Below are 9,312 nucleotides of genomic sequence, written 5' to 3'. Positions count from 1 at the left end.
GCAATAGCATATTTCAGCTATAAAAGAACAGACCTGGGGCAAGCTATCAGAATCTTTAGAAGGATCTCATGGTTTCTGAGTAGTAGAAGATAAACTTAAAAAATGATAAATAAAGCCCACTAAATGACTCGAACTTGACGTGTTTATAAGACAGTTGGTCACATGGGCCAGAGTGATTGACAGTTTGTCCTAGATGAAGAGTTGATTAAATTAGTTCATACAGATCTTTATCACACACGCAATATTTAAAGCAATATTTTAGCCATTAAAGCAGAGAACAGATGCAAGTGGAAATCAGCCAAATTAAAAATGGAAATGAATATTTGTTTAGCAATGGATTTTAATGTCTATGTAGGGGGAGGACTATGTTATATACAAAAAGATCCTTTATTATACTAGTAACATCCACTTAGGTAAACAGTTCCTAACAAGCCAATTTGTCCAGAAGTACAGAAAACAAAAATCCACAACACCTGGAGAACTTGTGGCACACATATTGTGGAAAAACTATCTAAGAAAAATCATCCATAAAACTTTAATGCACTGGGAAGCAGAGACTGCAGCTTCTGAAGTGGATTCTGATATAATCCATTCAGAATAATGACAATTTTTGGCTGAGTCTCTAGAGGAAGCAGTGTTCACCAGACTGCCTGGCAATATGGGATTCAGGATATCATCAGGTGGAAGAGAATTACTCTGAGATTCTATCCAGATGAGACATGATCAGGAAAATGAATGTTTCTGCTGGGGAAAAAAAACAAATAAAACAAGACATTTAAATGCCTAATCAAATCATGTGCTAGTTCCCAATCTTACAAGAGAGAACTTTGATCCAAAAATAAATACCAAAGCCTAAATCTGATGGCTTTGTGACTAGTAAGGGAGGTAAAAAAAATTACTTGTTTGAAAAAACCAAATTATGATTCAAGAGAGCAAGGGCGATTAATTGAAATAATTCTTTAAAATAAAGCATACTTGAGCCAAAAGAAGAATAATTTAAAAGTACAAATAGTGTGGAAATTACTGAAATGGACAGACATGAACAAAAATTAGTTATCCCTCTTCTGCAATACAACTTAAACACTGGATGAGCTACAAAGTATATGTGGAATGAGACTCTGGTCTCACTCTATTAAGTATCTGAGACACAGGCATGCTGGCAAGAAAACTGAATAGGACATGAGCAATCCCTGCCTGGGGAATGGAATTCTGCCTGGCCCTTACACAGGCTACATATGGGAGGAGAAAATTCTTGTTCCTTCCTCTCCAACTGCACACTCATGCAAGAACAATGCAGAATCTGACACTTTGTGCTGCTTTATCAGGTCTCACACTAGGTTAAATTTTTATTTGCTGTCACAAGCACTGGACTGGATCAAGGTTACACACCCCTGTTACACGACGGGTCAAGAGCCACTCTGTCCAGCCATTAGAATAATAGAATCATAGAATATTAGAGTTGGAAGTGACCTCAGGAGGTCATCTAGTCCAACCCCCTGCTCAAAGCAGGACTAACCTCAGCTAAATCATCCCAGTCAGGGCTTTCTCAAGCCACAGTTTAAAAACCTCTAAAGATGGAGATTCCACCATCTCCAACTAACTAACCCATTCTAGTGCTTCACCACCCTTCTAGTGAAAAACGTTTTCCTAATATCCAACCTAGACCGCCCCCACTGCAACTTGAGACCATTGCTCTTTGTTCTGTCATCTACTACCACTGAGAACAGCCTAGCTCCATCCTCCCTGGAACCCCTTCAGTTAGTTAAAGGCTGGACTATCACAAGAGAGCTGGATTCCATTTCTGGCTCTGACACAGATTTCCAGTACAATGTAGGACAAAACTTGAATAATCATAGTATATACGCACAGAAGGGTCAAATTTAAGGCTGCATGGACAACCTTGACTCGGGTATTTTCTAACTTTTGAGTACTTGGCTTTATAACCCTAACATTTTTTTAAATAGGCTTTTTTGTTTGTTTGTATATATGTATAACTATAGGATAATCCAGGATATGTTTCTCAGCCAATGTGCTAGTCACCAATATAGACCAAAGAGGACCAAGCAGAAGCCTGTTTCTGACATTTATTGGGGATTTGAGACACACACAGCATTTATCAGCAGATTTATGGCACATAAAATATTTGCATAGCTTCTCAAAATGCTCTAACTTTTGGCTTCAATTTCTCCAGTGCATTCATTAATTTCCATTTCACTGAGAGAAGGTTTCAAAAACAAAGGGCCTCAGTGACCAGCACTGCCTAGGAAGGATGCTTTATACCTGAGATGACGTCAAAGGTTCACCCAAAGCTATCTGTGAAAGATGGTGAGTGAGTAATAGAATTCTTCACTAGAACAGTGATAGCTTATTTTCTGCCTCTCCTCCTCCTCATCTTATGGGTAGTTTTGTGCCATTTAGGCCCAGCCCATAGTTCAGGTGGTATAGAACCCCACTGTCCTTGTGGAAACACTGGACGTCATTCTGCTTCAGACTGGGGAATGGGGGCTGCAGTTCTTCCCAGCTCTTCTGCAGGAATGGTGAAGGCTCCTTACATCTGCTCTTGCCACAGTGCACCTTAAGGAGGGGAGGGGATGCTCAGTCAAAAATAGTCTGCATGATATATTACATACACTTCCTTTCTTCCCGCACCTCAGCTTAACTCTTTGCTGAAGCACAGGCCAGAGTTCTGTCGTGACAGGACTTTTCAGAAAGCATCACAGAGTTAAAATCAGGGTTATTGTATGTAAACAGATGTTAATTTTCCCAGTCAATTTCAAAGAGGGAGCCACACACTCTCCCCCAGTAAAACAGATATTTAATGCACATTGTCAATAGTATAACATATTGTAAATGGTGCTTGGAATATTATGAATAACTTTTAAATAAAGTTCTTAGTAAATTTACTGGTGCTCTTATACAAACACGATCTTTTGTTTCTGTTACAAATACTCAAATACAAGGTTTCAACATAACATTTTCTATTCTTCAGCACACACATCAAAACACATTCCCTTCTGATCTTCTCTCAGAAATGATTTCTGAGTCTTTATAGTGTGACCATAGGATGCATCACTTGGACACTTCAGAGCTTGAGAAATGGCAACATGTCCATCCTTTCTAACTCATTCAGAACCTGTCAGCAAACACATAGTCTGGGCGTCTCCACAGTTAGCAGCATTACGGCTCCTGCATTAATAGCTGAGGGATCCTCTCTGTTACTGGGGAAAACAGACATCAGTAACCTGTATCCAGAGTGGTACAGGGATTGGGACCCAGCCTTCACAGCCAACACAATCCTTGGTTCTGTATTAATCAGCTGCTGAGTCCACAGAAATGTTTTTAATTCCTTTATTTATAAACACCCTCCCCACACGCCTCATTGTTCTCTAATTACCTTAGCTTTAGAGGGTGACTAAGATATGATGACCTACCAGTTGGGGTTCCCCACAACAAAGACTTCCTACACACCCTCACAACAGCTACTGACCAGGTCTGGTAGCTTTATGTCTTATGTCTCCTTCCCATTGCTTCTCTTCCCCTCCCCTGGGAAACAAAGTCAAATGCTGCCGTATAAAGAAGGTGGATTATACAACCATTTAAGGGCAAACACAACCTGACACTACAGAACCAATTTCATGGAATTCTCTTTTCAGTAGTGGGGTACTGGTACTGCATGAGTACGTGTGACACCTAGTGGCTAATGTCTGAAAGTGCTTAGGAAAATAAAGGAAGAGGAAGTAGGATTAGTGGAGAAAATACAAAGGAAGTATAAATCGCACTTAGTAAGGAATCTTTTACCAGAGGTAACAAGTGAAAAACACTAATAAATGGAAATTATACTAATATTTTCAACAAACATGTTTCACTGTAAGCAACTTGAATAGATCTTGCTACTCTATGAAGGAGTCAAAAACACCACATTAGATTTCAAGCCTTACATTTCAAGGTTCTATTTTTTCCCCTCCTCTTTTAACACATTTTCACCAGTTTTACTTCTTGTTCTATGAAACATGATAGAACCTACAAAGCTGCTGACCAGGAAATTGGGTTAATTTCCTTACAAACTTGTTTCAGATCCGTTGCAGATGGTTGTGTTCATGCCAGTGGTGTTGGCCTTTCTAAATTATTTTATCAAACCAGAAGATTTCTTCTTTATGGTGGAAGGAAGACTGCCCATTCTGCTCTGCCAAGCAGTATGAAAGTTCACAGCATAACAAATATTTGTCACCATGGATACATTTTTAAATTAAAATGGCATTTCTTAGTCTCTGGCTGAGGTGAAGGCAGCCATTTGCCAAGAATCAGTGTGATTGGCTGTAGTGGGAATGTGAGAACCCAGTGGGGGAGCGTGTAAAACAGTCTGCCCTTCCTACATTAATGGTTTAACTTTCATAAAAAGACCTCTAGAATGTTAGACAAAATATTTTATTTAAACATTAACTTTTTTTTCCCTGGATCCTCAACCCATTATTGAAGCTGGTTGGAAAGGGGTTTTACAAGTTCTTCTCTCAGGTTCTGACACTGCCAGTGCCACATACGACATCATTTTTTACAAGGAAGTCACATCCAGAAACTGGCTCGGAAATACCTATTTTATTTAAAATAGGTTCATGCTTGAATATATCGGTTTCCGTACATGATTCTTGCCTGTGCTTTCATGAAGCTCAGAATTGTACTAGACCCCACACAAGTAGGCTCACTGAAACTCTTCATAAGAAAGGTCACACTTTCTTTGTTTGCCTAATCTTGAACCCATTCAAACCACAATGGGTTTGAGATTAAATATGAATTCAATCAGCCTAATCTTAAATTACACAGGTTTGGTTCATGCTGCTGTAGTTAAAAGCTAGATTGCGCCTTGGGGATACAGCTTTAAACCCTGGAGGCGCTGGGATTCAGATACAGCCATCTCAGGCACAAGTCCCCCCTGAGTCTCTCTTGCTCTGACACATGGAGGGAGAGCAGTAATATGTTGCTTCCTGACCAATATTGATCACTGCACTGCGGGAGAGGCGGAAACACTCAGCCCATTCTGGGCACCTCTCTGCTCACGTGTGCTCTGAGGAAGAAGTAACCCAAGGTCCAAACAGCTTGTCGAAGGGGAAAAAGAAAGAGCCCTGACTCCCTCCATTCACCTACGTGGGTATGTAATACCAGTCAGAATCTAGTCCTAAAAATCTACTGTACAGGAATTTCCTAATGAACCCTGTTTTAAAAGGTGGGTGGTAAAGTGCCTGCTGATCTGAAACTTGCATACAAATACATAGCCAAAGTGTAAGACAACCTATGCGCCTATTCCTGTTCATTTTCGGGGGGTAGGGAAGCAGGTTTTATGGAGCAAACTAAAATAATTTTATGGTTTTTAAAATATTTCAGTTAAAACTTTTGTAAGGTATACATTGCCTTGCAGTGCCGCAAACCCAAAGCCACAGCAGCACTGTGCTAGTCAGGACATTGGAAGGAAGTGAAAAGAATTATAAATGGAAAGCAACACACACCTGGTTCATTTTCCGGACCGTGGTAATGTAATGCAAAATTAATATCAAAAGATAAAAGTTAAGGTAGATTTTTAAAAAAAAATTATTTCAATTTTGACAGTATTAATGTTGTGCCAATACTTAAAAAGGGTAAATGGGATTATAGGCCTGTCTGATATCAATCCCAGGCTCCATAACAGAGCCACTGATATGGGACTCCGTTAATAAAGAATTAAAGGAGAGTAATATAATCAAGGATGATCAACATTGGTTCATAGCAAATAAATTCTTTTTAACTTGATATCTTTGTTTTAAAGTGAGATTATAAATTTGGTTGATAAAGGTAATAGTTTTAACGGAATATATTTAAGACTTCTGTAAGGCATTTGATTTGGTATTACAAGACATTTTGATTCAAAAGCTAGACTGATCCAAAATTGACATGGCACCCATTAAATGGATGAAAAATCAGGTCTCAAAATGTAATTGTAAATGGGATTCATCATCGAGTGGGTGTGTTTCTAGTGGGGTCTCACAGGGATCAGTTCTTAGCCCTGACCCATTTAACATTTTCATTCCTGATTCCACCCCCAAAAAAAACAAACAAACAAAAAAAACCCCACAAACCCAAATCATCACTGATCAAATTTGCAGATGACACAAAGATTAGAGGAGTGGTAAATGAAGAAGAGGATGGGACACTGACACAGAGTAATCTGGATTGGTTGGAAAGCAGGGAGCAAGCAAACTATGTGTTTTAATACGGCTAAATGTGAAGTATACATCTAACAATAAGGAATGTGGGCCATACATACAAGGTGGGGGGGGGGCGTATTCTAGGAAGCAGTGACTCAAAGAGATTTGGGGTTTGTGGTGGATAATCAGCTGGACACAAGACTTCAGTGAGACACTATAGCCAAAAAGGCTAATGAGTTCCTTAGATGCATAAAGAGGGAAATTTTGAGTAGGAGCAGAGAGGTTATTTTAAATCTGTATTTGTGATTGCTGCTGGAATAGTGTGTCCAGTTCTGGTGCCCACAATTCAAGAAGGATGTTGATAAATTGGCGTTCAGAGAGAACCATGAGAATGATTAAAAGATTAGTAAACAGGCCTTATAGTAATTGAACTGCTTGAGTCTATCTACTTAGCTTAACACAGAGAATGTTAAGGAGTGACTTGATCCCGGTCTTATAAGTATCTACATGGGGAACAAATATTTGATAATGGGTTCTTTGATCTAACAGAGAAGGTTATAACACAATCCAACAGGCACTGAATATTTGTATCTTCCTTTAACTTCAGTGCTCCCACTAAATGTAGTATAGATACTCACAATCCCTCTGAAAATCAGGCCACTTTTATTTAAGTAACTAACTGTCGGCACCCAAGTTTCAAAATGGTGGTCTGTAAACTAAAAATCTTAGTATATGTTCCAAAGAGAATATATTATTTCTCCGTTTCTCTTACCCAGAAGTATTTTCCTTTCCCTTCCTCACACACCAGTGGTTGAGATTGATTTAAATGTAATGTTATCATGCAACAAAATACATAGCAGCACTTTGGGAAGTTTGACAAACTGGAATACATGTTTAGATTTCCTGCCTCAGACACAATGCAGAAGAGAGAAGACTCTGGCAGGATTCCTGGAGTGGGGCTACAACTGGGTCTGCTTTATATTCAGTAGGATTTATAGACACTTTGTGAGCATTTACTTTACTGAGCAACAGTTAAAGAACAAATCACTTTTTTGATCCTTGTACTGTAATTAAACACCTCTGAAAGTTAAGCAGAGCTTCTGTGCATGAAAAAGTAGATGGGAAAGAAATTATGAATGTATCTATACTGACAGGACTGTTCACAGCATGTAAATACATGCATTTTTAGCAGATTGGCTAGCTACGTAGAACTGACTCTCATGCTTAGTTGTTACCTCTTCTCTCTCATGTCAGATCTCATAAGGAAAACCAGATCTTTCATCTTCTCTCCTCTGTGTATGAGGGTTAATTCACTGGACACATGGCACTTAGGAAGAATTTCTCCTAAAAAATGATAGTCGCACAGAACTTGGGGAAGGTATTGGGATTTCCAGAGCAGATCTGTGTACTCTGGAAATTACTTTGAGCCAATCTGGGTCATTTTTGGAGTTAACAATATCAACTGTCCTGATTTTTATATCTGATCACAACTGAAATCGGCTAGCTATGTTTGTGGTACACTAATATGATTGGATTAGTTCCTCTGAAAGAAAGTTTCCTCAGAGTTTACCATGTTCTTTGTTATCCTCCTCACGGCCTCCTACCTTTCCACACTCTTATGGGTCTCACACTTTGTATCAGCCTGGCTGTGGCTTACCTTTTTATAACTCTCTACTTCAAGCTCTATCATATTTTGCTCACCCACAGATTCTTCTGCTGTGCCCCCTTCTCCCTCACTTCCATAAATCTCACTCACCCCCAACTTCCTGCTCCTTCTCTTCACTACTGGTGACAACACCCTGAATCCAGGCCCCACCTTCATCCCTGTCTTCCCTGTTTCATAAGGGCCTCACCCTGACCAGTCTTCCACTTCTGGTGGTGATAACGTCATTTCCATCTGCTTCTCCTCTCATTTGTTTAAGAAGTTCACTAATACATGGAAATGGTTTTGAAGTAATTTTGGGGGACGAGTTAAGGTTGTTATTGAAATGTATAAGGTGCGTTTGCACATCAGTAATGTCAGGTGAATGTGTGAACTGTAAGGCTAATACAGTATTTATTTATTCCTTGACTGTTTTGTATTTTAGTGCTTAAGGCTTTGTAACAGTGATACTGTAAGCCAGGATTTTAAAACATAGGAGCCTAAAATGACACTCCTTAATCCATACGTAGGTAACTGCCTGATTTTCAAAAGTGCTGAGAACATGAGAATGACCATAATGGGTCTGACCAATGGTCCATCTTCTGACAGCAGCTGGTGCCAGATGCTTCAGAGGGAGTGAACAGAACAGGGCACTTTATCAAGTGATCCATTCCCCTGTCATAGAATCATAGGAGTGGAAGGGACCTTGCAATGCCATTTAGTCCAGTGCCCTGCACTTATGGCAGGAACAAGCATTATCTAGACCATCCCTGACAGGTGTTTGACCTGCTCTAAAAAATCTCCAATGATGTAGATTCCACAACCTCCCCAGGCAATTTATTCCAGTGCTTAACTACCCTGACAGTTAGGAAGCTTTTCCTATGTCCAATTTAAACTACCCTTGCTGCAATTTAAGCCCATTTCTTCTTTTCCTGTCCTCAGAGGTTAAGGAGAACAATTTTTCTCCCTCCTCTGTGTAAGAACCTTTTATGATCTTGAAAACTTATCATGTTGCCTCTCAGTCTTCTCTTCTCCAGACTAAAACCCAGTTTTTTCAATCTTCCCTGATAGGTCACGTTTTCTAGACCTTTAATCATTTTTGTTGCTCTTCTCTGGACTTTCTCCAATTTATCTACATCTTTCCTGAAATGTGGCACCCAGAACTGGACACAATACTCCAGCTGAGGCCTAATCAGGAGGGAGTAGGGCAGAATAATTACTTTTCACATTTTGCTTACAACACTCCTGCTAATACATCCCAGAATGATGTTTGTTTAAAAAAAAAACAAAAAACTGTCCCTCAAATCTCTGACTTGAATACTGATCTCATCCCTTGATTACTGCGTGCAGTCCCTCGATCTCTGACTGCCAGAAGCAGAATCATCCAGTCCCAGCTTCAGGTAGTCAGAGACTGAGGTTCCCCAGAGCATGCCACTGCATTTCTGACCCTCCCTTTAACTCATCTAATTCTTTTTGAACCCAGTTATACTTCTGGCC

At 39.7% G+C, this 9,312-nt stretch overlaps 1 long non-coding RNA gene across 5 annotated transcripts in view; it reads right to left on the bottom strand.

Annotated features, from left to right (window-relative positions):
• Positions 1-2,070: 2,070 nt before the first annotated feature.
• The window catches only part of LOC137141993 (uncharacterized), a 98,125-nt gene continuing 90,883 nt past the window's right edge, over positions 2,071-9,312 (bottom strand). For all 5 annotated transcript variants that reach the window (XR_010916809.1, XR_010916813.1, XR_010916812.1 and 2 more), the window contains one exon: positions 2,071-2,574. This is a non-coding gene — a long non-coding RNA (uncharacterized lncRNA). The remainder of the gene's footprint in view (positions 2,575-9,312) is intronic.

Source organism: Emydura macquarii, unplaced genomic scaffold (assembly GCF_026122565.2).
Source record: "Emydura macquarii macquarii isolate MOO-44397 ecotype Brisbane River unplaced genomic scaffold, CSIRO-AGI_Emac_v2 contig_3128, whole genome shotgun sequence".
In the NCBI taxonomy this organism is placed as follows: domain Eukaryota; kingdom Metazoa; phylum Chordata; order Testudines; family Chelidae; genus Emydura; species Emydura macquarii.
The sequence above is the reverse complement of the archived record's forward strand: the minus strand, read 5'-3'. Positions and strand labels throughout refer to the sequence as shown.